The 16345-nt window shown below is 49.4% G+C and overlaps 1 protein-coding gene across 4 annotated transcripts in view; it reads right to left on the bottom strand.

Annotated features, from left to right (window-relative positions):
- Positions 1 to 14392, bottom strand: part of LOC137545354 (schlafen family member 9-like) — a 143648-nt gene extending 129256 nt beyond the window's left edge. For 2 of the 4 annotated variants that reach the window (XM_068266487.1, XM_068266490.1), the window contains exon 1: positions 13449 to 13909. The gene's annotated coding sequence lies outside the window, so the exon portion shown is untranslated. Of the gene's footprint in view, positions 1 to 13448; positions 13910 to 14011; positions 14088 to 14243 lie in introns of those variants that run through there. The other 2 variants (XM_068266488.1, XM_068266489.1) reach the window with 2 other exon arrangements.
- Between the last annotated feature and the right edge of the window lie 1953 nt (positions 14393 to 16345).

The raw sequence follows: 16345 nt of genomic DNA, 5'->3' as shown, positions 1-16345 counted from the left end.
ATCCCTAACCTTTCTATTCATCCATAGAGGCCTTTTTTTATTCCTAGACATTTTGTTTCCATATGGGATATACATACTACAATATTGATTGAGAATAAGTTTAAAAGCTTGCCATTTCCCTTCAGTGTCCTCCCCTTGTAGTACATTATCCCAGTTCACCAAACTTAGTGCCTGCCTAATTTGATTGAACTTTGCTTTTCTAAAATTCATAGTTTTAGTGGTCCCGCTGCCCCGTGGCCTATCAGTCACCAGATCAAACGTTATGTTGTGATCACTATTTCCCAAATGTTCTTGAACCTGCACATTTGATACATTATCTGGTCTATTAGAAATGATCAGATCCAGTAACGCATTCCCCCTAGTTGGTTCCGTTACCATTTGAGTCAAGTTAATAGCTTTGACAACGTTCCAACAGTGGATGCAGCGATGATGAGATTGGCAAAACATGTCACATTACCAGTTGAGGACGCAATCCCTTTTAAAGAACCAATAGAGAGGAAAATCGACAGATTTGAAGAAGGTATACTCTGTAATCAGTGGGGCCATGAGACTGGCGGTAGCCTTAACATCTGTCAGTCGGGCGATCAGAGCTTGGGCTGAAAATCTAGAGACCGCTATTTCAACAGATACCGATAAAGAGTCACTAATTAGATCGTTGCAAGAATTCAAGCTTACGTCTGACTTTGTGGGCAAAGCATCGGTAGACATCATCCGCTCTATTGCAAGAGCACTGTTACACTGTCACTGCCAGGAGAGCCCTATGGCTGAGGTCATGGTCAGCGGACCCTACATTAAAACAAAACTGGTGCAAAATACCATTCGATGGGAAGAACTATTCGACTGGTTGAACTCGATGGACGTATGTCTTTTCAACCAAAATAACTATGTAACCTGTTCGGAGAGAAATTAGATTCAGCAATATCCCATGTTACGGGAGGAAAATCCGGATTAATCCCGCAGGACCGTAAGCAGAGAAAGGTCTTTAATCAGCAGGGTCACTCCCAGCAGCCCAGATTCCGCAATGCCAGGTCTTACAAGCCAGGAAGGGACTATCGCCGTAATTGGCAGGGGGGGGGGGGGGGGGGGGTCAGGCGAATCTGCAGAGAATGAACAAGCAGAAGGCCGCTACCATTACAATAACCACCGCTAAGGGCTTTTGATGGTGCGTCCGCCCAGGTGTGTCCTGTGGGAGGGAGGCTCCAGGAGTTTGGGTCCATCTGGACGGAGCATATTCGGAACCCCTGGGTGGTGGAAACAGTGATGAAGGGTCATCGGAGTTTCAAAAAAGCAACCACCACACGATCTTTGTGCCCACGCGGATCCCAGATTCACCTATCAAACGGGACATTCTAACCCAATATATTCAAGAACTATAAAGCAAGCAGTGGTCTTAGTGCCACAGTATACAATTGTTTTGGCCCTGTTCAGGAGAGGTCTGTGCTAAAAAGATTAATAATATGCGTTTTTATGGACATCAGAATAGTGGGCGCAACCATATTTTGCTGCAAGAAGGAAAGGAAAAACCACAGGTATAAAGCGTCACATCAAATTACGTCCAACACACGATTTTTATTGCACAAAAATTGGGACACGTGTGCTCTAGCGCCTCTGAGTATTCTACATATAAATGACAATTAAAATTAATGACACAGATATAGACAATTAAAACCTGAGGTTGCCACCTGGGTCATTATACACATATCAAGACATACACAAAAGGCTATGTGGTCATATGCACTTTTGGTTAGGCTCCCAATAATTTAAAGCATGTATGCCACACTATCTATTTGCACGGCATAAAAAGCCTGTTTTGCATGCAGTTAGTTGCTGAGCCAGTAGTAAAGCTGCCGAATAATTAGCATAGTTCTTCAGAAGCTGATGATATCATGCATTGATCGTGCATAAGCACATATACTTGTGATTTTTGGTGCAAGGGGTTGGTGTTATGGCAGTATTCATCATACCGCTCCACAGGGGGACAATTCCAGCTTCCAGTTGTTGGTTAAGCTTGGTTTCAATGGGCCCATAATGTCCTCACCGGTGTGCTTATAGCACTGCGCAGGCTTGCCTTTTTATATTGGTCTGGCTTATACTTGTAGTCCACCACCGCTTCGTATCATGTCAGGCAGGAAGATGGATCTTTATTGTGCATACAGGCTGCCGTGCGTGCTCTGCATCGGCGCCTGCTCGCACTTCGGCCTAAGTACCAGTCCTTGCAAACAGCAGCAACAAGGTCCGCACGTTATAGCTGGCATTACAGAGAGCGAGATCGCATGGCCGGCAGGTGGCTCCTCCTACCTACGTGTTTCACGTCATTAGATGTTTCATCAGGGCGTGGCTTGTGTCGTTCTTAGCTCCTATTAAATAGGCTGGGCTGTCCTTTGACTTTTTCTATATTTTTTCATCGCCATCTAGTGTCCACATTCATTAGTGCTTTTATGATTCATTCTTCTAGTTTGCTCTATATCAGATGAATCTGGTTCCACATTGATAGTGTGACACTATATCAGGCTACATCTTTTATTCACCTACATTCTTGATAGTTTTGCCAATATTTACATATTTTACAATATCTTTTTCCATTTTACAGACATTTTAACCTCCTTTCTAAACACAGCTTCATATTGTCTGCGTTGCCATATAGCAGGCACCTCCTGTTCACTATTCCTCAAGTACAGTTCACAATTATCTATTATAAGTTATCTGTCTGAGGAAAGGGGGTGAGATCGAACTCTGTATTAAATCCGGTAGGAACTAGGGTGTTTAGTCGGTATATCCACATAGTCTCCTTTCCTAATAGGACATCCCCGAAGTCACCCCTCCGCTCAGACAGATTTAGTTTGTATATAATTTTCACCTTAGTTCCTTTCAAGGACGCATTGTGTATTACCCGATAGTGCTCATAGAGTGGGGTTACAAGATCCCCATCCTCAATTTCTCTACAATGCTCCAATATCCTTGACTTTAGGTCACGTTTTGTTTTTCCCACGTACATTCGATTACATATGACCCTCTCAGTATTACAATTCATGAACCCATTAATTTGAAATGTTTTTTTTACCTTCACTATCACTAAAGGTTTTTGTTTTATCCACCAAGGGACACATTTTGCACTTTCCGCATCTAAACATTCCCCTGCCTGCCCTGCTTCGCAGCCAGCTACTTCCTTGTGGAGGGTTGATACTCACTCCGCACCAATTTATCACGTAAATTAAATGCTCTTTTTGGAGTTAGTAATGGCTTTGGACCTACTATAGCTTTAATTTCGGGACTTGTACACAATATCCCCCAATGTTTTATCAGCAGGTCATTTAGGTCATTCCAGTGTGTTCCAAATGGAGTAATGACTCTTAAAAATTTGTTTTGTTCCTTGTCTTTGATGTGAGAAGGTCAGCACGTCTATTTCCCCATGCCTTTTTTAAGGCTGCCGGTAGCAGCCTATGTGAATAACCCCTCTCCCGAAACCTAATATACACATCTCCCTCGACTCGATTTGAAAATGCTCGTCAGTCGAACAGTTTCTGCGAACCCGCAGAAACTGACTATATGGTATCGATTTTAGTAGAGCTGGAGGGTGATGGCTGGCGGCGTGGAGCAGGCTGTTTCCCGCTGTCAGTTTTCGAAACGTTGAGGTCACTATCTGTCTCTTTTAAGGCTAATTTTAAATCCAGAAACAAAATTTCTGTTTCACTCACTGTATAGGTAAGGCGTACAAGTCGCAGGTTATCACTATTCAGCACACCTATAAATGTATCCAATTCCTCACGTGATCCTGTCCACACCGCCAGCACATCGTCGATGAACCTCAGTCAGAGGGCAACGTGTGCCCCAAACTGGGGCCTCTGATAGACATCCTGTCTTTCCCAGAGGCCCAAATGTAAACATACATATGCCGGGGCACCAGCCGCCCCCATCGAAGTCCCTCTTATTTGTCTGTAGTATCTTCCCGAGAACTTGAAGCAATTTAGCTTTAGTACCATGCCCAGACCTCATATGATCATCTCATTATGATCATGGGCATCCGGATATGCTTCACACAGGTAGAAGTCCGTTGCCCTGAGCCCCTCCTCGTGTGGAATCGACGTGTACAACGATTCCACGACGATGCCCACAAGGAGGGACCCAGGGGGGCACCTGAACCCAGAGAGTACCTTTAATACATCACGTGAGCCTTTTACATCGGAGGGCAATTCCACCACCAACCAAAGGAGGTTAAAATGTCTGTAAAATGGAAAAAGAACTTAAATACTGGCAAAACTATCAAGAATGTAGGTGAATAAAAGTTGTAGCCCGATATATAGTGTCACACTATCAATGTGGAACCAGATAGAAGAATGAATCATAAAAGCACGAATGAATGTGGACACTAGATGGCGATGAAAAAGTCAAAGGACAGCCCAGCCTATTTAAAGAGACACTGAAGCGAGACTAAATCTCGCTTCATGTCTCATAGTTAGCAGGGGCACGTGTGCCCCTGCTAAAACGCCGCTATCCCGCGGCTAAACGGGGGTCCCTGATCCCCCAACCCACCCCCCGCAAAATCTATGACCAACTTGGTCGTAGATATTGCTGCTGCTGGAGGCAGAGCTAACGGCTGCAGCCCTGCCTTACAGTGCGTCTATCAGACGCGCATCGCCGCCTCTCCCCCGCCCCTCTCAGTGAAGGAAGACAGAGGGGCGGGGGAGAGGCGGAGATACGCGCTGACAGACGCGTGGGGCAGGGCTGCGGCATTTAGCCCTGCCCCAATGCGGAAGCGCTCCCCCGCATTACGGAGGGGATTTGGGGGGGGACAGGGACCCTCGTTGAGCCGCGGGATAGCGGCGTTTTAGCAGGGGCACACGTGCCCCTGCTATCTATGAGGTCTGAAGCGAGATCTATTCTCGCTTCAGACTCTCTTTAATAGGAGCTAAGAACGACACAAGCCAGGCCCTGATGAAACGTCTAATGGCGTGAAACGCGTAGGTGGGAGGAGCCACCTGCCGGCCATGTGATCTCTCGCTCTCTCTGTAATGCCAGCTATAACGTGCGGACCTTGTTGCTGCTGTTTGCAAGGACTGGTACTTAGGCCGAAGTGCGAGCAGGCGCCGATGCAGAGCACGCACGGCAGCCTGTATGCACAATAAAGATCCATCTTCCTGCCTGACATGATACGAAGCGGTGGTGGACTACAAGTATAAGCCAGACCAATATAAAAAGGCAAGCCTGCGCAGTGCTATAAGCACACCGGTGAGGACATTATGGGCCCATTGAAACCAAGCTTAACCAACAACTGGAAGCTGGAATTGTCCCCCTGTGGAGCGGTATGATGAATACTGCCATAACACCAACCCCTTGCACCAAAAATCACAAGTATATGTGCTTATGCACGATCAATGCATGATATCATCTGTTGATTTTCAAGGGGAATATTTAATTTGCTGCCATTTTTGCACTGTTAATAGCAGTTGCCTCAAACCTGCTACAGTTGGTCATTGGGTGACTGGAGTTCAAATGCTGGAGAGGGGTGGAGCCACAAACAGCCAATCTGATTTGTTTAATTTCTATGGGAATATACAAATTATTGATGCCAAACTTGGTCATTGAGTGTTTGTGCGTTAGGGTTAGGAAAATTGGGCGAAGCCAACACCAGTCAAATACATATACGGGCAGTTCCGGGTCATCAGTGGGTGGAGACAAATACACATTTCACTGGAAAATGTAAACGAAAGGCTGCGACCCCACGGTCCGGGTCGGCATCTTCTGCCTCCATAAAGATGGCCGCCGGAGCTGGCCACGGCTGCGCAGTCCGCATAGCCGCTACTGCGGCTGCGCAGCTCTAGGGCCAACCCCCCGATCACGTAACAGGCAGCGTGGATCGGAGGGTTGGCCCTAGAGCTGCGCAGCCGCAGTAGCGGCTATGCGGACTGCACAGCCGTGGCCAGCTCCGGCGGCCATCTTTATGGAGGCAGAAGATGCCGACCCGGACCGTGGGGTCGCAGCCTTTCGGGGGGGCTATTCAGCAGAGGGGACCAGGCGGAACGGCACAGAGGGCGCGGACGGCGTCCTCCGTGCCTTACAAAGTCATGAAGGTAGCTAACTTTTTTTACGTTTTGGGCCCAGATTTTGTCCTCGGAAGTCCTTTAAGGAGTAAAGCTGGCCATACACTGGCCCGATTTGCTGCCGTTTCGACAGCAAATTCGATCACTGGGATCGAATCTGCTGCCAATCGTTTGCGCTAAATGCACCCGCCGATCCGTCGATCGCGCCGTGCGGGTTATTTCCGTCGATCGCCCGCGGGTAGGAAGCGCGTCGCCAGCGGCGGCCGGGTCCGATACAGTTATACATTACCTGACGCTGGCTCCCGGGTATCTTCTCCGTGCTGCACCGCTCTGTTCCTGCTCCATCCCAGCGTACATTAACTTCCTGTGTCACTCCAGTGACCAGGAAGTTCAAATAGAGGGCGCTCTATTTGAACTTCCTGGTCACAGAGTGACACAGTGTACGCTGGGATGCGGTGCGGGGTGCAGCGCGGAGAAGAGGACCCAGAGCCAGCTTCAGGTAATGTATGCGGCGGGGGGGGGGGGGGGGGGGGGGGGGGGGGGGGGAGGGGGATTGGGGGCGGCTCCACAGATTGTGATCGGTTTCAGGCTGTAATCGATTCACAATCTGTTTGCAGTAAAGGCAGCCATACGATCCCCCTCTGATCAGATAGGGATCTGTCAGCTGGTCGATTTAATGGCAAATCGACCTGTGTATGGCTACCTTTAATCTTTCTTTTCCCAGCTTAATCTCTTCATCTGTCTCTGTCTCCTGCATTCTGTCTGTAATTGAAAGCTGTCCTCTCTGCTTCTGTACTCTTTCCCCTGCTCCACTCTCACTGGGGTGTTTCCTTATCTTTTTCTCTCTGCTATGTCACAGCTTCAGACGCAGCATAATCTCCCTAACGAGCTGTTCCATCATGTCACAGGCAGCCCTGCATCTCGCTCCAGCCAGCTCTCCCTCGCATCTCAATTCAAAATCTGCGCTGCTCAGTCTCCAGTGATCAGCTGAGAGCTGCGCATCTGTGTGCCTGAGTCACATGACTCTCTCCTGCAGCTTCCTGACGTCATTTAGGGGCCTGGTCTGCACATTCTCCGTGCCAAACGCATAAGTACTCGCCGGGGTGATACTGCCGCTAGCTCAGACAGAGAAGTGCAGAGAGGAGAGGGGGCCCACCACGTCACGTGACAGGTGACGTAAAAGGCCTACCGAACTTTCCATCGGGACATCGCCGGCTCAATCAGAGCCTGGTCGGCGGCAATTTAACTGAATACGCCGCAGGCTTCAGCGCTATCTCCTCCTCTTGCCCCTCTCCTATACAATACCGGCAGCTGGGGACACGCGTGTCCCCCCAGAGTCGTTCGTCGCAGCAGGGAATCCAGCCGTTCGTTCCTGCAGAGCGGGTGCTGGCAGAAGCAATGTCTACAGCCTCCCTGCTCTGCTTCCCTGGCGCGATGAACGACTCTGGGGGGACACGCATGTCCCCAGCTGCCGGTATTGTATAGGAGAGAGGCAGGAGAGGAGGGGGGGGGGGAAGAGAGACACTGCAGTCTCCTGACAGCCTCCTGGCTGTGTTTGGCTCTGCTTGACCTGAGCAGTGGCAGTCCGACTTCCCCTGGCTGAGGAGCAACCCGTGTGCATCTCCTGTTAGCGTCTGGTCTCACTGGCAGCGGCGGCAGTGTCATAGCTCACGTGCTGGGGGATCCAGCAGTGTGCCTGTCGGGTCAGGCTAGTGGTGTCCATGCGGGCCGTGGCGGTGAAGCGGCAGCCTTCCTGTGGGTCCTGGGCAGCAGCTGTGAAGTGGCTCATGTGCAGTGCATGTCGGCTACAGGGCCTAATGGGGCCAGCAGCTCATGGATCGTGGCAGGTGGAGGAATGGCCCACGTGCTGCAGAAGGAGGTTGCTGGGTGATCTGCAAAGTGGCCCCAGACCAGAGAGAGGGCACATCAGTATTCCCCTCCCAGGTAGAGGTAAAAATGTAACCACTTAAGCACAACTGGATGAGAATGTTCGTCCAGTTGGGCTGTGCACACTCCCACCACCGGCCGTTAGCCAAGTGATCAATGAAAGGGATTATAGATCCCTTTCATTGATCAAAGGCCCCCCCACAGAAAAACAGACAGCGTCTCCGACCCTGCGGTTTTTCTGAGTTTCAAAAATTTCCCCATCTTCATTCTTCTTCCTGGAAGCATACGATCACGCTTCCAGGACTTTTTCACTGTGGCCATCTTGTGGCCTAATAGTAAAACTACACACATCCATTTTTTAATAAATACACTTTTTACATTAGCCATTTACCTCCCACACCAAAAATTACCCACATACAATTAATAAAAAAAAAAAAAGTTACCTAATGGTCTGAACTTTTTAACACCTTTTCACCTCCCCCAGCACGAGTATCTATGTCCCTGTATGTACACAAATACAAACAAATATAAACAGATGGTTCTGTTTCTATTATTAGAACACACTGACTCTATATCTCCATCTTGTGGCCAAAAAGTAAAACCACATCCAAATACCTTATTATACACCTTCCCATAGAAATATGAAATACATGTTAATTATTTTTAAAAACCCTTGGAGGTGAAAGGTGCATGTCAAAGGAGTATATTAAAAATACATTTTTAAAAATATGGGCTTGTAAATAATGATGGACGCAAATTTAAAAAAAGCCCCTTTATTTCCAAATAAAATATTGGCGCCATACATTGTGATAGGGACATAATTTAAATGCAGTGTTCTCCCCGGAGCCTTTCAGCTGGGCGGAGCGCCCACCTGACCCTGCCCTCCAGTCCGGCTGCCCTGGTCTGTAGCAGAGTTACTTCTTCCTCCTCTTGAATAATTACAGCAGCAGTGGCTGTGTCTGTGCAGCCAGCTCGCTGTTATTCAGAGGGATATCTCCGCCCTCTTCCCAGCTCCCTTCCTAGTGTAGAGGGGCGGGGAAAAGGCCTTTGAAGTTGCACACAGGACAGATAAACTACTGCAGGACGCCTGGCTCTATTCATTCCGGCAAATCTCCTGTCATAACGGGGGGGGGGGGGGGGGGGGGGGGGGGGGTAGTCTCGCATCGGTTATAAACTGTTCTATATCACCTTGCTTCGACACCAGTAACTTCTTACAGTTGCGTCTCACAGACTGTGAGATCACTTGACTCTCCACACAGCAAGCAGGAGATAGACTTTTCTCAGGCTTCTTCAATGTTTACGTTATTTATTCAAGTAACAGAAATACAGATAGATACAGTTTATCATCTCCTAGCCACGCCAATCTTCATGTTGCGTTACAAGCTTCTTGATTAAACTTCCTGCTGAAGTCAATCAGGTACCTTTTTTCTAAACTACGTTACACTAGACTACCTATGTACAGCATACATTATATCAGATTACATATAGAATGAAAATACTTAGAGGTTCCAGTCAGCCTTTAGATCTAGTGGGAAAGTCAGAAGCACAGTGAGCTCTGCGCCCCACCTAGGTTTTTAATACCGACTAGGAAAGAGTTAAACGTGACATCATATTCGCCATCCCTTAAACCAGACTATTGGATCAGCCTCATCGTGGTGTCATAATACCCACCTACTCGATTAATATTCAACGTCACCTTTCCTTTACTTAATGGAATGTGGTATTTAGTAAATATGGCTGATGTTGTTTATTGTTCTAGTGGCGGTACATGCCCAGGGAGACCTGTGGCCTTGTCCACAGAACAGCTTCTTGGTATGTTCTAGTTCCTACTGACAGAACTGCAGATTTTCTCTCTCAGAGAAAATCCCCTTAAAGGGCCGATCTGCACTCCAAGCCTTTTTGACTAACTCAGTCCAAATAACTGAGGCCTACTTAAATTATAACAGCAGCCACTGCTGTGGTAAATGCCTTTTATATGTAGACAGTATTAGCTTCACTTGTACTGACCTCACTAATGCACACTAGTGATTGAACAGATATGGAGAGGAGAGCTGTAACCTTGCAGAAGATTTCTGCTGAGAGATTATAAAAAGGTGTCATTACTCATTACCGACCTTATTTCTAGGAAAAAAAAAAAAAATAAATAAAAAAAAAAAAAATAAAAAAATAAAGTTTAGCTGTAATTTTATCTAAACTTTGAAATACTTGTAGTTATTGCAGTCTAAACTTCAGTCTCTGTGTGCATAGTGTGTGCATATATTGCGTGTGTGTGCGCGCATGTGTTTTATCCTGGGCTGCCCCCACCCATCCAGTAGTACCTAGCATATTCCCTAATCCTCCACCCCCCCCCCCCCAAACCCAGTGCGATTCCGCACCCAGTTTGACCCTCCCCACCCAGCTACTTTTTCATGCCACCCGGCTGAAAAAATATTCTGGGGAGAACACTGTAAATGGTGTAATAAGCAGGACAAATGGGCAAATAAAATACATGGGTTTTATTTACGGTAGCATGTATTAATTTCAAACTATAATGGCTAAAAACTGAAAAATTATGATTTTTTTCCCATTTCTTTCTTAATATTCATGTTAAAATGGATTTAGAATAAAATAATTGTTAGCAAACTGTATCACCCAAAGAAAGCTTAATTGGTGGCGGAAAAAACAAGCTATGGACCAATACATTGTGATAAGTAGTGATAAAGTTATTGGCAAATGAATGGGAGGTGAAAGCTGCTAAGGTGGGGGGAGGGACACCAATCCTTCGGGCTTAAAGTGGATCTGAGATGAACTTTTACTCATTGCATAATTGTGTTCCTTTCCTATAGTTTATAGGGCATTCCTCAAACCAAATACTTTTCTTTTTGTTTTAATGCTTTAATTCCCTATAAGCTAAACAAGCCTCACCCACAGCTTCTCCAAAACGCCAAGGCACTCAGGCCGATGTAGCAAGGGCTTATGGGAGCTCAGTCTGGGCAGGAGGAGGAGGCCACTAGCCAGTGATTTCAGAGGCAGAGGGGAGGAGGGAGTGAGCTGAGGGCTGGAGATGCAGTTGCAGATTACCTGTGTAATGATGACAAACAGAACATGGCTGCTCTCATTGTATCACAGGAATAATCAATTAAAGGTAGCCATACACTGGTCAATTTGCCATCAGATTCGACCAACAGATAGATCCCTTTCTGATCAGAGAGGGATCGTATGGCTACCTTTACTGCAAACAGATTGTGAACCGATTTCAGCCTGAAACCGTTCACAATCTGTTGTGGTGGTGGTGCTGCCGCCGCTCCCCCCCCCCCCGCATACATTACCTGCTCCGCCGGCGCGACTGCCCCCGGTCACCGCTGCTCCGTCTCCGCGCTGCCGGGCTAGAAGAAGTGAAGCATGCCTGACCCGGAGACCAGCGCGGAGACGGAGCAGCGGTGACCGGGGGCAGTCGTGCCGGCGGAGCAGGTAATGTATGCGGGCTCTATTGCGTCGGTCGTCGGGTACTCGAACGCCGCTAGCGACGTGCTCCCTACCCGTGGGTGATCGATGGTAATTTTCCGCACGGAGCGATTAGACGAAATGTAGCGAAATTCGGCGTGTTGCGCAAACGATTGGCAGCAGATTCGATCCCAGTGACGCTGCGGAATATGTTGGTGCTATATAAATAAAAAATAATAATAAAATCATCGAAATGCGCTCGGAAATAATCGAATCGGCGCGTACCGACGGACGCATTCGTTACGGAAACGCATGGTGTGTATTCAGCATTAGAATGAAATCTATACACAGAGGCTGGGTCTGGCTATAGTGCCCAGCCTGTTGCTATTTGAATCCCCCTAAGTCCCCCCTGCGCTCCGCTCTCCCCCATAATTTAAAGCTGCGCTGTCGACATGCAGCGGGCTGTGTTTACCTCCCTAGTGTCACTCACGCCGCTCCCCCCCTCATGCAGAGCGCCGGTCCCCACCCCTTCCCTCCCCGCTGATTGGAGGGAAGGAACGCGGGCAGGGAGAAGCGGCATGAGTGACATTAGCTAGGTAAACATTGCCCGACAGAGCGGCTGTGATTTCTGGGCTAGAGCGGAGCGCAGAGGGAATTCAAATAGCAACAGAGGTTGGGCACTATAGCCAGACCTAGGGCCATATGCAATTCACTTTTTCACTTGAGTTTTCTCCTAGGTGAAATTTTAAAACTTGTCAATATATCTTTTAAACCACCAGCAAGCAAACAAATACTCAAAATAATTTTATTAGTACTTTTTCAACTACTTTCTGGTACTTTTACCCCACAAAAGTGCTAAAAAAAATTATTATAAATCAAGATGAAAAATTCTCTCCTAGGAGAAAACTGAGAAAAAGTGAATTGCATATGGGCCCCAGCCTCTGTGTATAGATTTCATTCTAAGATCCCCACCTCAGGTTCTCTTTAAGTGGTTAAAGACATTTAAAAGGAAAGGCCGAAGCCCCGTATGGCCATGGCTACCCATCCAGCGCCATCTTGAAATGCCATCAGCCAGTTACCTATGCAAACGAAAGGAAAAGGAGCACTCTTTGCGCATTAACTTTTTATTTCCTTCAGTAATGCTTTAAAATAGCACTTAAAGTGTAATAGTAGTATGTGGCCGCATCAAGGCCTGCCAGCGAGTCCTCTCTCCTCTCCTGCGCTTAGCCAGAGCTGCAGGGGTGATGTACAGCGTGGAGCGAGGTGCAGTGGGCAGAGCCTGGTCACGCTGATGCCGTCCAATGACGCAGAGGTGAGAAGCGAGCTGCAGCCGCACAGTGTTTGAAATTCAGCCAGTGGTCAATGTGGATCCGCCCCTGAACAGAGTTATAAGTCCCCCGCCATCCCGTCACCTGACGAAGGCGTGGTCTTATGGCCCATACTCACGGGCGCAACACGCAGCGCACGCGTGTGTAGCGGCGACAGGTCGCCCGTGAGTATGCGGCGTTGCACGTGCGCGCACCCCGAACTGTCGCCCGTCGCTGATGTCGCCAGGCGATTGAACCGTTCAATCGCCTGGCAACAGTCGCCGCCGCAACTGTCGCTAGTCCGCGTGAGTACGCGGACTAGCGACAGCAACATCATCACAAATAGACGGCGCTTCCGGCAGGGGGGGGGGGGGGGGGAAGGACAACAGCGACAGCTTCCACCGCATCAGTTGCCAGGTCCCTCCGCCATGTGTATGCGGAGGGACCTGGCGACGAGCTGTCGCTGGCCTGTCGCGCACACGCTCACGTGTGCTGGCGACAGGCCAAAATGTTGCCCGTGAGTATGGGCCATAACACCAAAAAGCATTGTTTCACCAGACAGCATCGGCGCGACCAGGCTCCGCCCACTGCACCTCACCCCTGCAGCTCTGGCCAAGCGCAGGAGAGGAGAGAGAGGACTCGCTGGCAGGCCTTGATGCGCCCACATACTACTATTACACTATAAGTGCTATTTTAAAGTGTTACTGGAGGAAATAAAAAGTGACTGCTTCTAATTTACAATAGGAGCAGGACACAGGCAGGAATGGAGGGTTACAAAGGCAGCAGGACTTACCAGGAACAGGACACAGCTATCCAGGCAAAGCGCACACACAATGCAGGATACAGCTTCAGAGCATAGGAGACACAGGCTCAGCCCAGGGGTCTCTGCACAAGAGGGCAATCCACCAGGTGGGAGGGAGGATCAGGACACCGAAGACTCTGCTGCAGGAGGTAGCTACATACCACCCTTCCCCCTCCTTTAAAGAGCTGATAGATATGCGCAGCGCACAAGGTAGCTATTTCAGACGGGTAGTCTGAAGCGACAGGATATCGGCCTACGGAGGAGGCGTGTCTCCACTGCAGCTGGACGTTTCCCATATGTGGTAATAAGAGGAGGGGCAGACAGCAGCCCCACCTACCCGACTGGCAGCACGCGATGCTACGTCTCTCTCTTCCCGTCGCAAGTTTAGTTGTGTCACGTGACGGGAAGGAGGGGGGTATGGAGAGCACGGAGGATGGGCGGGCTCTGCAGTACCGCTACAGACACTGACCGGGGTGACGCACATGAGCCTGTGTGGTAAAGGAAGGAAGTGAATAATCGCTGTCTGAACATGTAAAACAGAGCGATGAACGTACCTTCCACCCCCTCAGGCGACACCCCCACGTGGTACATTCCGCTGTGCGGCGCGTCTCATTGGCCGCAGCTGATGATGACGAGCTTGTCACGTGTGTTGGGCGTGGCTAGCGGAAGCGGAGTGTACGCCCTGCGTTCTAACAGGATGGGCTGCTGCTTATCAGGCTGCGCTGCCTCACATTGGGCGCAATACACGAGCTGCCCACACTGAGCGCTGAAGAGACAGCTTCTTACCTTGTACGCCTGCTGTTGCTATGGAGACAGCGCGCCTTCACACTGACACGTGCTTTCTTGTGCAGGCCTATTGCGTGTATGCCAGGTGTGCAATGCAGATAAACTGTCCGGTATAATGTCAGAATGGACAGCCCGAGAGCAGCCCTGCACGCTGAAGGGAAACGTCATCACGTAGTAGAGCATCGGGCTACACGTCATCAGAACGTGACAATGTGGTACGCATGACCGTGTTTCTGCTGCTGCTGCCTCCGCCCACCACCAGCACTGTCATTAGCATAATAGCCTCCTACTGGCACTGCCCTCCCCGATATCCTCCACATCATTTCCTGCATTGCATTAAGCCGCATCTACACGCGTAGATGTGGCCGCGATGCTCCTTATCAATCGAGCCGCTGATGCGGCTCGATTGATAAGATCCGACAGGACGGATCTTCGCACCGCCGATTCCCTGCTCGATCCCCGCGAGGGGACAATGGCAGGGAATCGTGCGGGAGATAAGCGGCGCCGGCGGGGACGAGCGGGGAATCGAATGCGGCGCACACGCGGCGAGCGGGGACGCGGCGCGCACGCGGAAGAGGCGATCCGGCGGCTAATCGAGCCGCCGGATCGCTACAATATAGCACCGTGTAGATGGGGCTTTAGAGAGGTGCTGATTGTGTGTTATCCTTGTATTGCCTGATAGAGGATGGTGGGAGGGGGGATGTGATATTGCAGCCCGGAAGTAGCCTTCCTCACTTAGTATGGTTAATTTGCATATATTCAGCAGTGGTGCCTGGGAGACATCTCGAGCTCACTCCAACCTGAATTATCGCAAATTCTTTCTGTTTTAGGAAAGCAAACTTTTGTTTCTCACTTAGTATCACGCATGCTGGTTCCGGGGCTGGAGGTGTAATGTCAGATAGTGCAGCCCAAAAGCAGCCTTCCTCACTGAGTATCACGCATGCTGGTTCCGGGGCTGGAGGTGTAATGTCAGAATGGGCAGCCCGGAAGCAGCCATCCTCACTGAGTATCACGCATACTGGTTCCGGGGCTGGAGGTGTAATGTCAGATAGTGCAGCCTGGAAGCAGCCTTCCTCACTGAGTATTGCGCATGCTCAGTGGGAAGTTAGATATTATTTACCTGAAATATCTCCGCTTCCGCACCACGTACACTCCCGAAATTTTCAGGGGAGGGAGGGGACCCCCAGATCTAGCTCTGTGTCGAATTGCAGCCCCGAGCCCCGCTAGTTCCCGAGATAGGTTTGCTGCAATCAGTCTCTGGAACCAGCGGGGCTCGGGGGCTGCAATTCGGCACAGAGCTAGATCTGGGGGTTCCCTCCCTCCCCTGAAAATTTCGGGAGTGTACGTGGTGCGGAAGCGGAGAGATTTAGGGCATTTACGTGGCTGCACAATGTAATGGGGCGCAGGCTCCTACTGCGCATGCGGGGCTGCACTAGCTGACATTACACCCATTCTGACACTACACCAGAAGTGACCACCATGCTGACGTCAAAAGGGGGGAGACCAATCAAATATAGCTTTATTGGCATGAACAGGTTCCTACAGGCATTGCTAAAGCAGGAGGGGATTGGGGGACATGGAAGGGGTTGAGATGGGGGAGGAATGGGAAACCAGTTAGTGGACATTTTTAGGCCTCGTTCACATTACTCGTGCTGCAGTGCGTATTTCGGCAACGCGTGTGAGAGGCCGACACCCACAAACATCAGTAGTGCATAGACTGCACTGTCTGATGTTCACTTTACATGCGTTTGCGGAGTGCGAACGTATGCTGCATGCATTTTTTAGCAAAAAAATTGTGTGCAATCGTACGCGTTACGTTCCCATCGCACGGCCATCTGCGTGTTGTAATGTGACCAAGGCCTGAGTTCACATACCTCCCAACTTTTTGAGGTGAGAAAGAGGGACACTTAAAGAGACTCTGAAGTCTCATAATAGTCGCCTTTTTATAGCAAAACTCTCTTTACATCCCTGCCCTAACTAAAACGCTGCATCCCTGTGGCTGGAATCTAACTAAATCCCCCCACACTCCCCGGGGGGCAATCCAGGCACCGCTTCCGTGAGAGGCAGAGCTTTCAGCTGCAGCTCTGCCTCTCAGTCAGCGT

This window comes from Hyperolius riggenbachi, chromosome 2, assembly GCF_040937935.1.
Source record: "Hyperolius riggenbachi isolate aHypRig1 chromosome 2, aHypRig1.pri, whole genome shotgun sequence".
Classification (NCBI taxonomy): domain Eukaryota; kingdom Metazoa; phylum Chordata; class Amphibia; order Anura; family Hyperoliidae; genus Hyperolius; species Hyperolius riggenbachi.
Note: the sequence above shows the minus strand (reverse complement) of the source record. Positions and strands in the feature narration are given on the sequence as shown.